The following is a 15,012-nucleotide window of genomic DNA, read 5'->3' as shown; positions in this document are numbered from 1 at the left end:
CTACTTAGAGGAAGTCAATGCCTTTTTCGAGTCTTCTCCTATCCTAGATCCTTCTGTAGCTCCATCTTCTGAGTTTGAAGACCTCTTACATAAACAAGTCTTCACTACTCAAGACGAGGACCCTCTAGAAGCCTTTTTACCCATTCCTCCCACCCCTATGCTTAAACCTCTTCCTGCTGAGTTGAAATATATCCAGCTTGATCCGGATGGTAATCATCTAGTGATCATATCTTCTCAGTTATTTGCTGATGAAGACGCACATTTGATTAGGGTGATTAGGGAACATCGTTCCGTGATCGGTTAGTCCCTAGACGACATTAAGGGGATTGACCCTAGTGTATGCACACATCGCATACATTTGGAGGATAATACAAAGACTTCACGCGAACCTCAGCATCGCTTGAACCCTGCCATGAAAGAGGTGGTATGGGAAGAAGTCTTACGGTTACTCGATGTAGGTATCATATATCCCATCTCCGATAGCGAATGGGTAAGCCCCATTCACGTATCCCCATATAATAGTGTAACAGATTTGTAAAATGTGAAAAAAAAAAAACTCCGATTCCTATAGTAATGGGGTAATGAAAAGGAAATCAGAGTTGGCTCTTGATACCATGTCAAAGATGTTTTATTGAATATTTATGATAATCTTTATTGATATTTCTAGTAGTATATATACATAAATATAGAGATCTCCTAGATCCACATATCTAGGAAAAGATAATACACTTACTAAAATTACAAGATACTTGCTAATATATCTATATCCTACAAGATACTTGGTAATACTAAACATAGTAACAAATTGTTACTCTAACAGATTGCAATCAAAAGGGTAATGCAATTGCCCTACCTTTTGGTGTTGTTACCTGGTGGTGCAACAAAGATGACGCTGAGCTTGCTGTTCTTTTCTTGGGTACAACCTCTAAAACCCACAAAGCTGGTGAATTTACTGATTTCTTTCTAACTGGAACAAATAGTATATTCATTGGATTTTCTACTGAGCTTGTTGGGCGAGCTTGGGATTTGGAAAAAGATACTACAAAGATTCTTGTTGCAAGTCAGACTGGAAATGGCATTGTTAAGCTAGAAGAAGGTCTTACCCTGCTAGTGCTAAAGTTGGTGGACAGAGATGGCATCGTATTGAATTGTGAGGAGGCTCCATTAGATGTTGATGTCAAAGATGGTGGACGTGTTGTTGTTTTGAACACTAAGAATTTGCCTTTGGTTGGAGAAATTGATTTTGGGGCTGACCTTGTCAGGATAGATCGCTCACCCATGTGCTCCCCTGGTTTCTCTTGACTTATGTTATTAGAGGGAGTGGTCGTGTACAAGTTGTTGGAGTGGATGGTAAATGGGTCCTGGAAATAAAACTTAAGCCTAGAAATCTGTTCATAGTTCCTAGGTTCTTTGTCGTCTCCAAAATTGCTGCCAATGATGAGATGGAATGGTTCTCCATTGTCACCACTCCCAAGTAAGCCATTCTTATTGTTATTTGCTTTTCGTGCGTGCAATATATTATGTGAGGGAGTAATATTCACATCTAATGAATATCAAGCACGCGACCAGCATAAGCAGGGATCCTACTAACCTCATGTCATCGTCTTCCAAGCTCACTTCATAAGCAGCTCGCCTCATGTAAATGGTCTCCTTCAGCTCGCTCCAGAGTAATGCAGGTCGAACAGACGACCTGAAGCAGAACGCTTCACCTGATGACACCATCCCTTATCCAAATGCAATCATTATCAGGGCCATACCTATACTACTAATCACCGTACGTAATGTATGAACCACTACAACTATTCCCCATCATCACAGAATTCCTACCAAAACCAACCTAACACTCATCCTTGATCTCAACCACACATCTGTACATGTCAATACACGCGTCTCGCAGACCTTCACACTCCATGGCTATAAATACCACCTACATGAACTATGTCAGACCTGATTCTACTCTCCCCCCAGAAGTGAGAGATAGATACGTAGGCAATTCGCTCAACAACGAACTCGGTCTTTCCCATTTCCAAACCCATTCTCTTCTCTTATCACATTTGTAAGGTAGAGCTAAAATGCTCCTTTACATTGGCACCATCTGTGGGAACAATTTCTTGAGAAACCACTTTACAAAAACAAAAATATTCAAGCCCACGAAGCATAGCAAGCCTTGAAGCTCAAATCCCGGGCTTAGCAAGTTAATTAGGTACGATGAATGAGCATATCACCCTGCTCAGGCAGAAGAATGTTGCTTTGAAAGCACAAGTGGACGCGCAAGCCCTACTTGGTGCTTTCACAAAGGACGGTATCAACAAAGTCAATCAGCAGATCAATGAGCTGTCACAAAGAATAGACCAGAGTGCAGTTAAGAAGGACGTCATCCAGATCGTTCAGAAGATGCTAAAGACGTACCGCGCATCCCCTTTCATAGCTGAGGTACTCAGTAAGCCTTCCCCTCTAGATTTCGTCCAACCAAACTTTGCAATGTACGATGGCAGCACGTGTCCAGGTCAACACGTAGCTCGCTACATTTAGAGCCTCGCACTCTATAGTGCCCAGGAGTTCGATCATCTCCATTGTCGTCTGTTTCCTGCCAACCTGCAAGATGGCACTCTCGATTGGTTCTTTTCACTCGATAAAGAACTTCGAGAATCTCACCGACCTATTTGCTAGCCAGTACGTCCACAATAGGCGTAAAAAAGTAGCTCTAGATTCACTATTCTAGCTCTCACTAGGCAAAGATGAAACCATCCGCGCCTTCTTAGGTTGGTTCAAAACCGAACTACTTGGCATGGAAAGCAGCCTCAAAGAGTCATTTGCCACATTGGCATTCTCCAACGCCTGCCGTGTTCGCAACACAACGCTCTCCAGATCGCTCATGAAAGAACGTCCAGAAACTTTATCTGAGTTGTATGCTCGAGTAGATAAATATATCAAGTTGCAAGAAGGCCTGAAATGTCAAGGCCTCACAGAAGAACAAGAAGTGGCTGCGATCTCCGATGATGCTCCACCTTCAAAAAAGCGACCCAGACAGCAAGGACAGAAGTCTGGGAACATAACGAACAATAGCCGCGAGTTCCCTGTCCTCACCATAATCGCCATAGTGTCCAAGCTCGCTCTCGTAGCAGAGGACGTCCCAGCGACCAATCTCATCATGACCGCCGTCAGCACTCATCAGACAGAGATAATGATAGGACGATCCACATGGTCACATTCCAGGATGACTCTGTTACATCCTCTAGTGAAAAAAGGAGACGCGTAAGCGCACCCTTCAAGAAGTTTACCAGTTCTCTTCCCAGGCCATACCTGCCCCACACAGTCCAAGTCGCAGTTCGGGCGATATAACTTTCTCGAAGGCTGACCTCAACAAAGTTTGCCTCCCTCATAATGATGCCCTAGTTGTCCATGTCAAAATCAGCGACTGGACAATCAAACATATCCTGATAAACCCTGGTAGTTCGTGTGACATCTTGTTCTATCATACCATCAAAGAGATGAATCTTCCCAGATTGGTCTTCATAGATCCAATAACCACCCTCTACAGATTCAATGGCTCCTGAGATGACCTAATTGGTAACATCATACTCCCAGTCTCCGTTGGATCTAGGGAGGACAAAGTCAGCATCAACATAAGTTTCAGCGTTCTAGACATCTACTCGTCCTACAATGCCATCCTAGGACGTCGCTGGATCCACCAAATGAAAGCAATACCATCAACACTCCACCAAGTACTCTGTTTTCCTGGCCCCAGAGGTATGATGGAGCTTCATAGCAATTAGCTTGAAGCTTACCACTACAATCAGATCCTCGCAGCCAGCAAGTCCGCTGGGCCTTCTGCCTCACCTACAAGCGAGCCCACCAGCTACACGATAGCAAAGATTTAATTGCTGAGGTCAAATCTAAAAAGCCAAAAGAGAACGCTAAGGACTTTAACAAAAAGGTCACTACACCAGTCAGGACCCTGGGTCACTCCAGTTCCTATAACTACACCAGTCAGGACCACAGAGGTCACTCCAATTCCTGTAACTCCACCAATCAGGACCCCAGAAGTCATTCCAGTTCCTATTACTCTTCCCGTCAAGATCCTAGAGGTCACACCAACCCCTGTTGTCATGACCACAGAGGCAGCATCAGCCCCTATTGTCGTAACCACAGAGGTCGCCCCAACTCCTGTTGCCAACACCTCTAATCATCAGATTGACAATGCACCACAAGCGACCAGTTCACTTGAGGTCGCCTTGTCTTCAAAAGTAGCAGTTCAAACTGAAGAGAAAGAGCGAGTGAACCTGGGAACAAAGGACGATCCCAAGTTTGTCTATGTAGGGTCTAATCCTGACCCCACACTCAAAACACAACTTGTAAACTTTTTATCATTGAATAAAGATGTTTTCGCTTGGTCGTACATCGATGTACCTGGTATAGATCCTAGTGTTGCATGTCATAGATTATGTAAACCCTAATGTTAGACCAGTTCGGCAGAGACCTAGGAAGCTATCCCTGAGATTTCAAAAAGCAATCAATGATGAGATCGACAAACTCAAGCAAGTCGGCTTCATCCAGAAGGTCGATTACCCAGAATGGATTGCTAACATAGTAGCAGTCCCAAAAAAGAACGACACAGTTCGCCTCTGCGTTGACTTCACTAATGTCAACCAAGAAACACCTAAAGATAACTTCCCTTTACCTAGAATCGACCGACTTGTGGACCAAACCTGTGGCCACGAGCTCTTGTCATTCATGGATGCATATAGTGGGTACAACAAGATCCCACTCGCTGAAGAAGATCAAGAGAAAACGTCATTCATCACAGAATAGGGAATCTACTGCTACAACGTCCTCCCGTTCAGCCTCAAAAATGCAGGAGCAACCTACCAATGGCTCGTCACTGACATGTTCCAAGACATGTTAGGTAACACCATGCAAGTCTACATAGACGACATGGTGGTTAAGAGTAAGAAAGCGGTTGACCACCTCACTCACCTTGAGCAGGCGTTCTCTAGGTTACGCCCAAACTCAGATGAAACTGAATCCAGAAAAGTGCCTTTTTGGAGCGTCCTCCGGGAAGTTCCTTGGATATTAGGTATCCTAGCGTAGAATTAAGGCTAATCCAGACTAGATCAAAGCGTTCTTGGAGATGCCTGATCCAAAGACAAAGAAGCAAATACATAAACTATCAGGAATGGTTGCAGCGCTAAACCAATTCATATCAAGGGCGTCCGACAAATGCAGACCTTTCTTGTAGCTTCTCAAAAAAGGGGAACAGTTCTCATGGAGCGACCAATGCCACCAAGCATTCTCTACTCTCAAAAAGTACTTAACAACACCTCCCGTCCTAGCAAAACCAACAGATGGTGAAATGTTGGGGCTCTACCTTGCGGTGTCTGACTTTGCTATCAGTTCGGTTCTCTTCAAGGAGGACAACAACTCAGAGAAGCCAATCTACTTCACCAGTAAGACATTAACACCAGCTGAAAAGAATTACTCCTACATTGAAAGAGCAGTACTCATATTGCTATACTCTGCAAGGAAGTTCAGGCCTTATTTTCAAGCACATCCAATCAAAGTACTCACCGACCTCCCACTGAAGAAGATCCTTCTTAAAGAAAACAAGACAACTCGCATGGTAATATGAACAAAATAGCTCGGGGAACATCATATCGAGTTCATCCCGCGCACTTCTCAGAAAGGGCAGGTCATTGCAGATTTTCTAGTAAATTTTCTTGTTGATGACCTGAATTGGGAACCAGAAACAGACATCACATCCATTAAAAAATAGGACAAGTCCCTCATCTGGCCACTCTTTGTAGATGGTTCTAACAACCCCGGAGGAAGTGGCATCGGAGTCATCCTAGTATCCCCAGATGGAACTATGGTTGAAAAGTCAGTTCGCATCGACTTTGCGACCTCTAATAACGAGGCGGAGTATGAGGCACTAATCATGGGACTCAGAATGGCTCTACAGCTCGGTGTACAGGAACTTCAAGTCTTTAGTGACTTGCAACTGGTCGTTCGCCAGATTGCTAAATAGTATATTACCCACGAAGGTAACCTTTCTAAATACCTTCAAGTTGTTTATCAGTTACTTCCTTCTTTTAAGAAAACCACCATACACCACTTCTTGCGTGACGAGAACCATCACGCGGACAGTTGAGCTTATTTGGCTACTCAAACACTGAACTGCGCCCCTAGACAATTACTCATCGAAGTAATTGACCGACCTGCTTACCAAACTGAACACATCCTAGAAATCAGTGACCTGTGCCCAATCTCGACAGTCAGATGAGTCAAATATGGATGCAGCCGCTCATAGAGTACATCCAACACGATACAATCCCAGAAGAATGTACCAAAGCCAGACAAGTGCAATATCAGGTACGTCGTTACTGCCTAATCAATAACAAACTATTCAGAAAGTCTGCGGGCGAACCTCACTTGCAGTGCATAAGCCCAGAACAAGGTCAGTTAATTTTTGCAGAAATCCATGAGGGCAAATGCAGAAACCATGCTGGAGGTCGCTCCTTGGCTCACAAAGAGATCTCCCAGGGGTACTTCTGGCTACGAATGCAGGTCGATGCCAAAAAATACGTACTTAAATGTATCAAATGCCAGACTTTTGGCCACAATATCATCTAGCCAGCTCGCTAGTTAATCAACATTGCCAACCCTTGGTCATTTCACATGGGGCTTGGATATCATGGGACCATTCATCCCACAAAAGAGCACTGGTTTTCGGTTCGTCTTAGCCGCAAATGATTACTTTACTAAGTGGGTCAAAGCAATCCCCTTAGCCTATGTCAAAGAGTCCCACGTTAGAAACTTCATCTAGACACACATCATCACCAGATTTGGCTGGCCACACACACTAGTAATGGACAACGGTTCCCAGTTTAAGGGAAAAATAGTCTAGGAGTGTCTAGCCAAGTGGAAGATCGTTCATGCATTTTTCACTCCCCAGTACGCCCAGAGCAATGGCCAAGCAAAGGCTAGCAACAAAGCAATTCTGAAAAATTTGAAGAAAAAGATTGAAAATAACAAGAGCCAATGGCCAAATTAGTTAGAGAACATTCTATGGACTCACAAAACTATAGCTCGTTCTAGCACAGGTAATTCACCGTTCTTACTATGTTATGGCACAGAGGCCGTCATTCCTACCGAGCTGACGGTCACCACAACCTGATCAGAGCTCGTCGAGTCTGGGCAGAATGACTCCGTTCTAGCTTAAGAGGTCGACTTGCTGGAAGAACGTCGCGACCTGGCAACCATTAGAGTGGCATCTTATCATCAGACTCTAAAGAAGTCATACAATAAGCAATTCAATCCTCGATCTTTTCAGCCTGGCGACCTAGTTCTGAAAAAGACTCAAGATGACCCTAGACTAGCACCAACATGGGAGGGTCCATACATAGTGGAGCGAGTCGTCGGCAATGGAGCGTACTGGATCAAGACCCAAGAGGGGAAGCCATTACCACTCCCTTGGAACACTTATTTGTTAAAGAAATTTTATCAATAAAAGTGTAATGTGTTGTAATCTATATTTCTATTTACTGCAACATTAGGTATACTTTACTTATGTTTCTTATCACAACCTACTCCGCTCAAGTTCACCAACAGACATGGACCTCACGCCGAAAGAGCCACCAGCACAAGCGAGCCACAAACACTCTCATGAGTTCAAACATTCCGTACCACGCTTTCTTAAGCTAACATGCTCTCCGCGAGCACCATGCTTTCTTAAGCTAACACGCTCTCCATGAGCACCACGCTTTCTTAAGCTAACACTCTCTCTGTGAACACCACACTTTCTTAAGCTAACACGCTCTCCGTAAGCAACACACTTTCTTAAGCTAACACGTTCTTCGCAATCAACACGCTTTCTTAAGCTGCCACGCTCCATAGCCTCTACAGTTCTTACTAGTTGACGACCTACAATTCTAGGCTCAACTCGGCAAGAACGCTCTCTACGAGCAGCACGCTTTCTTAAGCTAACACGCCCTCTTGAGCTTATAAGCTCCATAGCCCCTCCAATTCTCATTAGTTGAGGACCTACAACTCTAGGATCAACTAAGTGAGAACGCTCTCTACGAGCAAAACGCTTCCTTAAGCTAATTCTCAGGCTTCTTATCCCCTACATGCCTTATTTATTATGGACAAAACAATAGGTACAAGCAGTTAAACATAAGCAAATGACATGCATTCCATAAGCATCCATAATTTGAACTGCCTGAACAAACTCAGGAAACCAGTTCATAAATCAACCGATCTGTTAGGACTAAGCAACCCATAAATCCAGAATGGTCTTCTTACAACTTTTGAAACTGTCGCACTGCCACTTGCTTGGAAACCAGTTCATTCTGTATCTATGTAACCATACTAAAAAGGCGAACTGCCCAGGCAAGCCTAAGATACCAGTTCTATTATTTTTACTCTCTTACCAAGAGGTGAATAGACAAGACATGCAAAAAATTTCACTACTTACTTCAAAGAAGACAAATCCACCAACCAGAGTCAAGAGCCAGGAACAATATGTTTATCAACAACAGACATAACAGAGCAGCACTAGTCGAGGGAGCGTTCATCACATCTCTAGGTACGACAAGCGCACTCGTACCCAGAGACCCTCGCTCACACTCCTCTGACAGCTGCAAGTACTTCTCTTCAAGCACGGCATATTCTCCGCACACCCGGTCGTATACACCTTGCGCCTTCTGTGCAATGCCCTGGCAATGCTTAGCGTAAATCTGTCATAATCGCCAGCTTTTCTCTCAAGTCCATCATTGAACTAACTAACACCGACCTCTCATTAGCAACGTCTTGGTTCTTTTTCGTCATAGCTTTCAATTTCTTCTTGTAAGCCTCCCATATAGCTCGCATGCGTCCAAGCTCGACCTTAGCACTGTCACCATTGTCAGTACGTTGAACAATATCTTTCAGTTTATCATACCCAGCAAGGAACTACAAATAAAACACCAATGTTAGATTCGCCAATCAAACGACAGGAAACCAAACCAGATGAAGAGCTTACCAAACAACAAGCCATGTCAATTGTCCCTAACATTGTCCCCAAGTCTTCATCTTCAACTTCTGCTTTATCACCATCCAGTACTATCCCTTCCAGAAGGCAGGTCGGTATGGGTGCCGAGTGGAAACTATAGTCAGAGTGTTTGACCATACGCTTCTTCCTCGTCCTCCCAACATAGAAGAACTCGCTCCCCACGTCACCAACACGCTATGCAGAGCTGTCACCAGCAGCATTTTGGCATTGACCCAGGTCGCCACGTTCCTCAGCCGTCAGGTCGGCCCCATCCCTCCGACTAGGGGACCTGAACATTATGCCTCCAGTAGAGCGACCTGCATCTTTAGATCGTTTGTTACTCTTTGGATCAGGAGCAATCACCTTCCTTTTGCTGCGATCACTGTGATGTCGAGGTTCAAATTCTATCTCCTCTATTATTAGGGAGAGGCTTCCCTTGCCCCTCTATCATCAGCCGTACCTCCACGTCGCCTGGCCATTAGATATGCTAACAGACACCCAACGATCAGCAAGGCAAGGCAACAAGACAAGAAGAGCAAAACAATGAAAGACACCTTCCTGAAACGATCAAGAAAATTGCACAAGAACCTTGGAGCAGCAACGTCAAGAAATGGTAGAGCAAATACCCTTAAACTTCTTGCAATAGTTCTTTTTATGTTCAAGCTGCGTACCCTCCCAAGGAACATCATAATTACATCGAGATGCCAAACGACAGGCTACCTGCCAACTATCATTTTTTGTATCCCCAACTGTTCATATTCCTACGCGTGCCACACACGTGCTACGGTCTCCTCTCACCAGAGCACTCTATAAGGGAGAAAGCTTCATAAGAGCAAGACGCTCACCCGACCTCTCATAATTCGGGCCCTACAATGCTAGGATTAAACAGCAAGATGTTCAATCAGGCTCACAGATTACTTAGCCTCACCCACTCTTACCAAGGGTCACATACACAGCCACATAATTACAACAATATCATGAATATCACATTCAAAGCATCAAGGAAATAAACAAAGACAAGAAACATGCATTTAATAAAAGCAAAAGAACAAAATTGACAGCCAAACTCAAGCCCCAGTTCGTCTACTAACCGAGCTGCTGAGTCTACTCAGGAAATCCAGCTCGACTAGCTACCAGTCATCACTTCCTAAACTCCCCAGAACAATCCGAGAGACCAGGTCGTCCAAGTACAACACAGAAAAGCTACTACTTAAGGCAAACTGCCCAGGTTACCCCAGGAAACCAGCTCTATTATTTCAAGCCAATGGCCATACAAAAGCACATACTTACACAAGCATTTCTAAACAACATGTTCAAAGCTTTCACTTATGAGCGAATCCAGCACTGGAGAGGAGACAGGTTCTATAGAGGTCGCCACATCCAAGTCAACAATGGTCGTTTCCAGGTCGCCCCCGACCTACAGCAGATCAGTAAAGGTAGCAATAGTAGAGGAGGGCGCTACTTCATGAACATTACTAGCATCTCCGAGTGAATCGTTCCCTCGACCACCCAAAGCCCCACGATCATGTTCCTCTCGCAGCTCCTCATATTTTTTTCTCCAGCTCATCTATTTCAAAACACATGTCATCATATGCCTCTTTCACCTGCAACGTAACCTTTTTGCACTTCTCAGTGAAGTCATTCATCGTGGTCAACTTTCTCTTCATGTCGTCCACCTTGTTAACAGCCAACGTCTTCTCCAGAGTCACTGAAGTGAACTGCGCTTTCAAAGCACCAGTTCCTTCTTCTCAAACTGTTGCACTTCTCGAAGAGATAATAGCTCGTCCTTCAAGGACTCGATATCAGTCTTTTCCATCTCAGCGATCTGAGCTGCTGTTTTCAATTTTTGGTACCCAGCAATGAACTGCACCAGTAAGATCATGACACGACATCATTACCAAGCAACACCATGAAGCAGAACAAAGAAAAACAAACCACAACAAAAGAAGTACTTACCAAGCAGCACGCCTTATCTATTGCCCTCAGATTCTCTTCCAGCTCCTTAGAATCTAAATCTTTCCTATCACCATCCAACGTCATCCCCTCCAGTAAACAGGTTGCTACAGGCGCAAACTTGTAGCTAGAATCCGACCTCTTAACAAGACATTTCTTGCCAGACACCTCATCTACATACACCAAGTTGCGCTCCAGCTCATCCCTTCCAGTACCAGATTTACCCTTCCCAGTCTCCCTAATAGCAACCTTCCCCTTCATCCTACCAGAAGTATCTCCAGCAGCCCTGGTCAGCACGACCTCAGTGTTCCCATCACCCAGAACACTAAAGTCGATCTGAGGCCTCGACCTAGAGCTACGAACTACCTTCCCACCAATTCGCCCTCCACCACCAGATCCCGAGCTACACCCCCAAGCACAGTTTCAGCTACTCTTGCGACCTTGGCAGCCCTTGACTCAAGCTCATCACCCTTTCTCTTTAGCAAGTGACTCTGCTCATGCAGAACAAAGGAGATGTCGTCCAGATCGTAGGGTACGCTCTCATGCCCCCTCCCAAATCCAGCTCCCGAGCCTCCAACACCACCGGCTAGTCACTTCTGACCAGAACTGTTTTGATTCCTCTCTTCCCTCGTCACCAATTCATCATTTCTCCTCTCCATCACTGATTCACTAGAAGCTTCACAGATAACCAGACCCCAAGCGCTTTGCTTCTAGCTTTTCTTCCTCTCCCTGATAGCACGACCTCCTCTTTCTACAAAGTAGCTCACTACTTCAGGCAGTTTCCCTTGCTTTTGAGCTCACGTAAGTTTCGCAAAGGCTTTGATCACCCCACGATTGGTTCGACTTCTGATAACAACCTCTGCAAAAACAGCAAAGAAGCAGTTCAAATACAAAATCAACAAACACAACATCAAACCAATAAGAAAATACACTGGTACCCACCAAAAAAGTCACAAATCCTAGTGTTCACAATAAATCCTCCAGCACAAAAGTTCCCAACTAATAGCAACGGCCTCCTCTCCCAAGCCTCATTGCTCACACCGTCCAGAACGCTTGACTTTCTTGTTCGTGTTTGCAAGTTAAAGTTAAAAGTGCTAGATAACTTTACAGAGAAGTGTTCAATAATGTCAGCGACCTCTATGTGATATTCACTACTCGCGTTCAACAGGTCGAACACCTTGAGTAACCGCCAAGTATTACCCACAAACTAATAGGGCGCTTTCCCACAAAAGTTCAAAAATGCAAAGGCCAGCTTCGAGAACGGTATCCTCATACCAGCCCTCAGCTGCCCCTCGCAGACTATTATCCCGTAGTTCGGTGGGTTGTACTTCTCACTAAACACCTTTACGTTCTGTCCTGGTTCGTGTATCTCCAGGTCGTTACATTTATTCAGTAAGTTTTTCTCAGATCGGTGAACGCCCTCACCACACGTTTGTCTACAATCCTAGGGGGTAGCCCACTAGAAGAGGATCCCTCATCGCAACCTGAAGTGCTAGCTACAGCAACCACAGACTCAGATCGTGCATCATCCTCTTCACACCTAGCCTTATCCTCATCATCATTTTCACTCTCACACCTCACTGACTTTTCTCTATCTTCCTTATACTCACCACAACTTAAAGATATTTCTCGAATCTCCTCAAATCGAGTATCATCAGAGTCAGACATCTCCGTTCTCTTAGCAAATACCAAACCTAAACAACAAAAGCTAAAGCCGACCTAACAACTGAATGAAACAAGCAACAACAGAAGAAAAATGAAGAGCAATAATGGCGGAAACACTAACCTGAAGAGTTTTAGTCTCTGCGTTTTCTGGTAACGAAACAAGAAATGGCTTTTCAGATATCCAAAAGTTGTTTTATACAACCGACCCTCCAGTTCCCAACGCATCATGATTACACCCTAAAACCTTTGCCCGCACGACTACCAAAGAGCTGTCATGTCTTTTCAAATCCTGAAAAAAGAGGCAGTGCATTTTCTCCTCAACTACTCAGATTCTCCCACATGCCCATCACGTGCTTGCTAAAGTTCACACCAGTTCATTATACCACAGCATAACGATCTCTCCAGAACGACAAATATTTCTGTCCGCAAATGTTCTCCATCTCACTTATGCTAGACACGCGCTACCATTCTTTCTCAGCAGATCGCTTCTCCGTATAAAGCAACCTACTGAGATGGGGCTATGTGAAGGAGTAATATTCACATCTAATGAATATCAAGCACGCGTCCAGCATAAGCAGGGATCCTACCGACCTCATGTCATCGTCCTCCAAGCTCGCTTCATAAGCAGCTCGCCTCATGTAGGTGGTCTCCTTCAGCTCGCTCCAGAGTAATGCAGGTCGAACAGACGACCTCAAGCAGAATGCTTCACCTGATGACACCATCCCTTATTCAAATGCAATCATTACCAGGGCCATACCTGTACTACCAATCACCATAATGTATGAACCATTACAACTATTCCCCATCATCACAGAATTCCTACCAAAACCAACCTAACACTCATCCTTGATCTCAACCACACATCTATACATGTCAGTACACGCATCTCGCAGACCTTCAAGCTCCATGGCTATAAATACCACCTACATGAACTACGTCAGACCTGATTCTACTCTCCCCCCAGAAGTGAGAGATAGATACGTAGGCAGTTCGCTCAACAACGAACTCGGTCTTTCCCATTTCCAAACCCATTCTCTTCTCTTATCACATTTGTAAGGTAGAGCGATAACCCTCCTTTAAATATTATACCATCTGTTTCAAATACTGGACTACGTACTTTATGTTTTACTACTGCCTAAGTACAACCATAGAAAACATTGTCAGTAGCTAGTAGTAATGAGGTCGAGCTCCTTGTGAAATTTGGTGGATGAAGTTTCATATTGGTTTGATTAATTTGACCCGCACTAATGTTAGATGGTGATAGCATAATATGTTGTCATTTTCAAATAAAGTTTCATTTGGCTTCACTGCTATATCAATTCAGAGAATTATCTCAATCTGAAATGTTGCTTGTAGATAGTATATAGCTTTTCGAGTACAACAGTATATTCCTTTGCTATTCTAATATTGACCCTCAAGACTAAACTATGGTGTACTACTTTTACCTTTTTCCTAACAATGGTGTTTCGCTTCGTTTATTTGCAGTCCTATATTCAGCCACTTAGCAGGAAAGACTTCAGTGTGGAAGGCGTTGTCTCCCGAAGTGCTCCAGGCATCCTTCAATGTAAGCCCTGAACTTGAGAAGCAGTTTACCTCAAAGAGACTTAGTGATGCCATCTTCTTTGCTCCACCAAAATGAGATAGAACCTGGCTATCTCTCCTACAAGGCTACAAGTGCTTAGGAATAAAGAAGTAGTGTCTTTTCGACTTTCATTTTGTTCACCAACGCAGAATTCTGGTTAGTATAGGTCGTACCTGGTTTAGGGAAAAGCTTTACCCGTCAATATATTATGACTTTAGATGGATTTTATCAAATTATACGCTTGATATTTCGCTCTCATCCTTCACATGTTTGGAACGTTTTGCCTCTCCTTTACTATTGGAAAAGGCAATATGATTTAAATTTAAGACATTCGCCATTTTGCGCTCTTTGAATGCTGCAACATTCTTATGCCTTCCCCAATTAATTCTAAACTATTAGTTTTTACATGTCCCAACAGCATACTTGTAATGGAAAATTAGAATATCTAATTAATCTTCAACAGAAAGTTTTTAGTTCCAAACTATTATTCATCAAATTCTAGTTCGTTGAGTCCCCAGCCTCGAGAAGATCAATGGACGTAAGTGTTTTGTAGTTATTGTATGGCTGAGCAAAGTCAGCAACCCACTGAGTGATTGGATCTGTTGTTGTTTTTTTCATAAACATCAACTAACAATGTTATTGTGAACTGATTGTGATCTTGAGGTCCATTAAAGAGCCAGAAATATGAAAATAAATATAGAAATATGAATATATAGGCATATAGTAGATCTTTGTCAAGGTAGTTGAGACTTTAGGTAACAGTCAGAGAGTCTACACCATGAAG

At 43.8% G+C, this 15,012-nt stretch overlaps 1 pseudogene; it reads left to right on the top strand.

Moving 5' to 3' along the window:
- Window positions 1-486: 486 nt before the first annotated feature.
- Window positions 487-14,411, top strand: LOC147485739 (glutelin type-A 2-like; annotated as a pseudogene).
- The last annotated feature ends 601 nt before the right edge of the window (window positions 14,412-15,012 follow it).

Source organism: Coptis chinensis, chromosome 7, assembly GCF_015680905.1.
Source record: "Coptis chinensis isolate HL-2020 chromosome 7, ASM1568090v1, whole genome shotgun sequence".
NCBI classification, from domain to species: domain Eukaryota; kingdom Viridiplantae; phylum Streptophyta; class Magnoliopsida; order Ranunculales; family Ranunculaceae; genus Coptis; species Coptis chinensis.
Note: the sequence above shows the minus strand (reverse complement) of the source record. Positions and strands in the feature narration are given on the sequence as shown.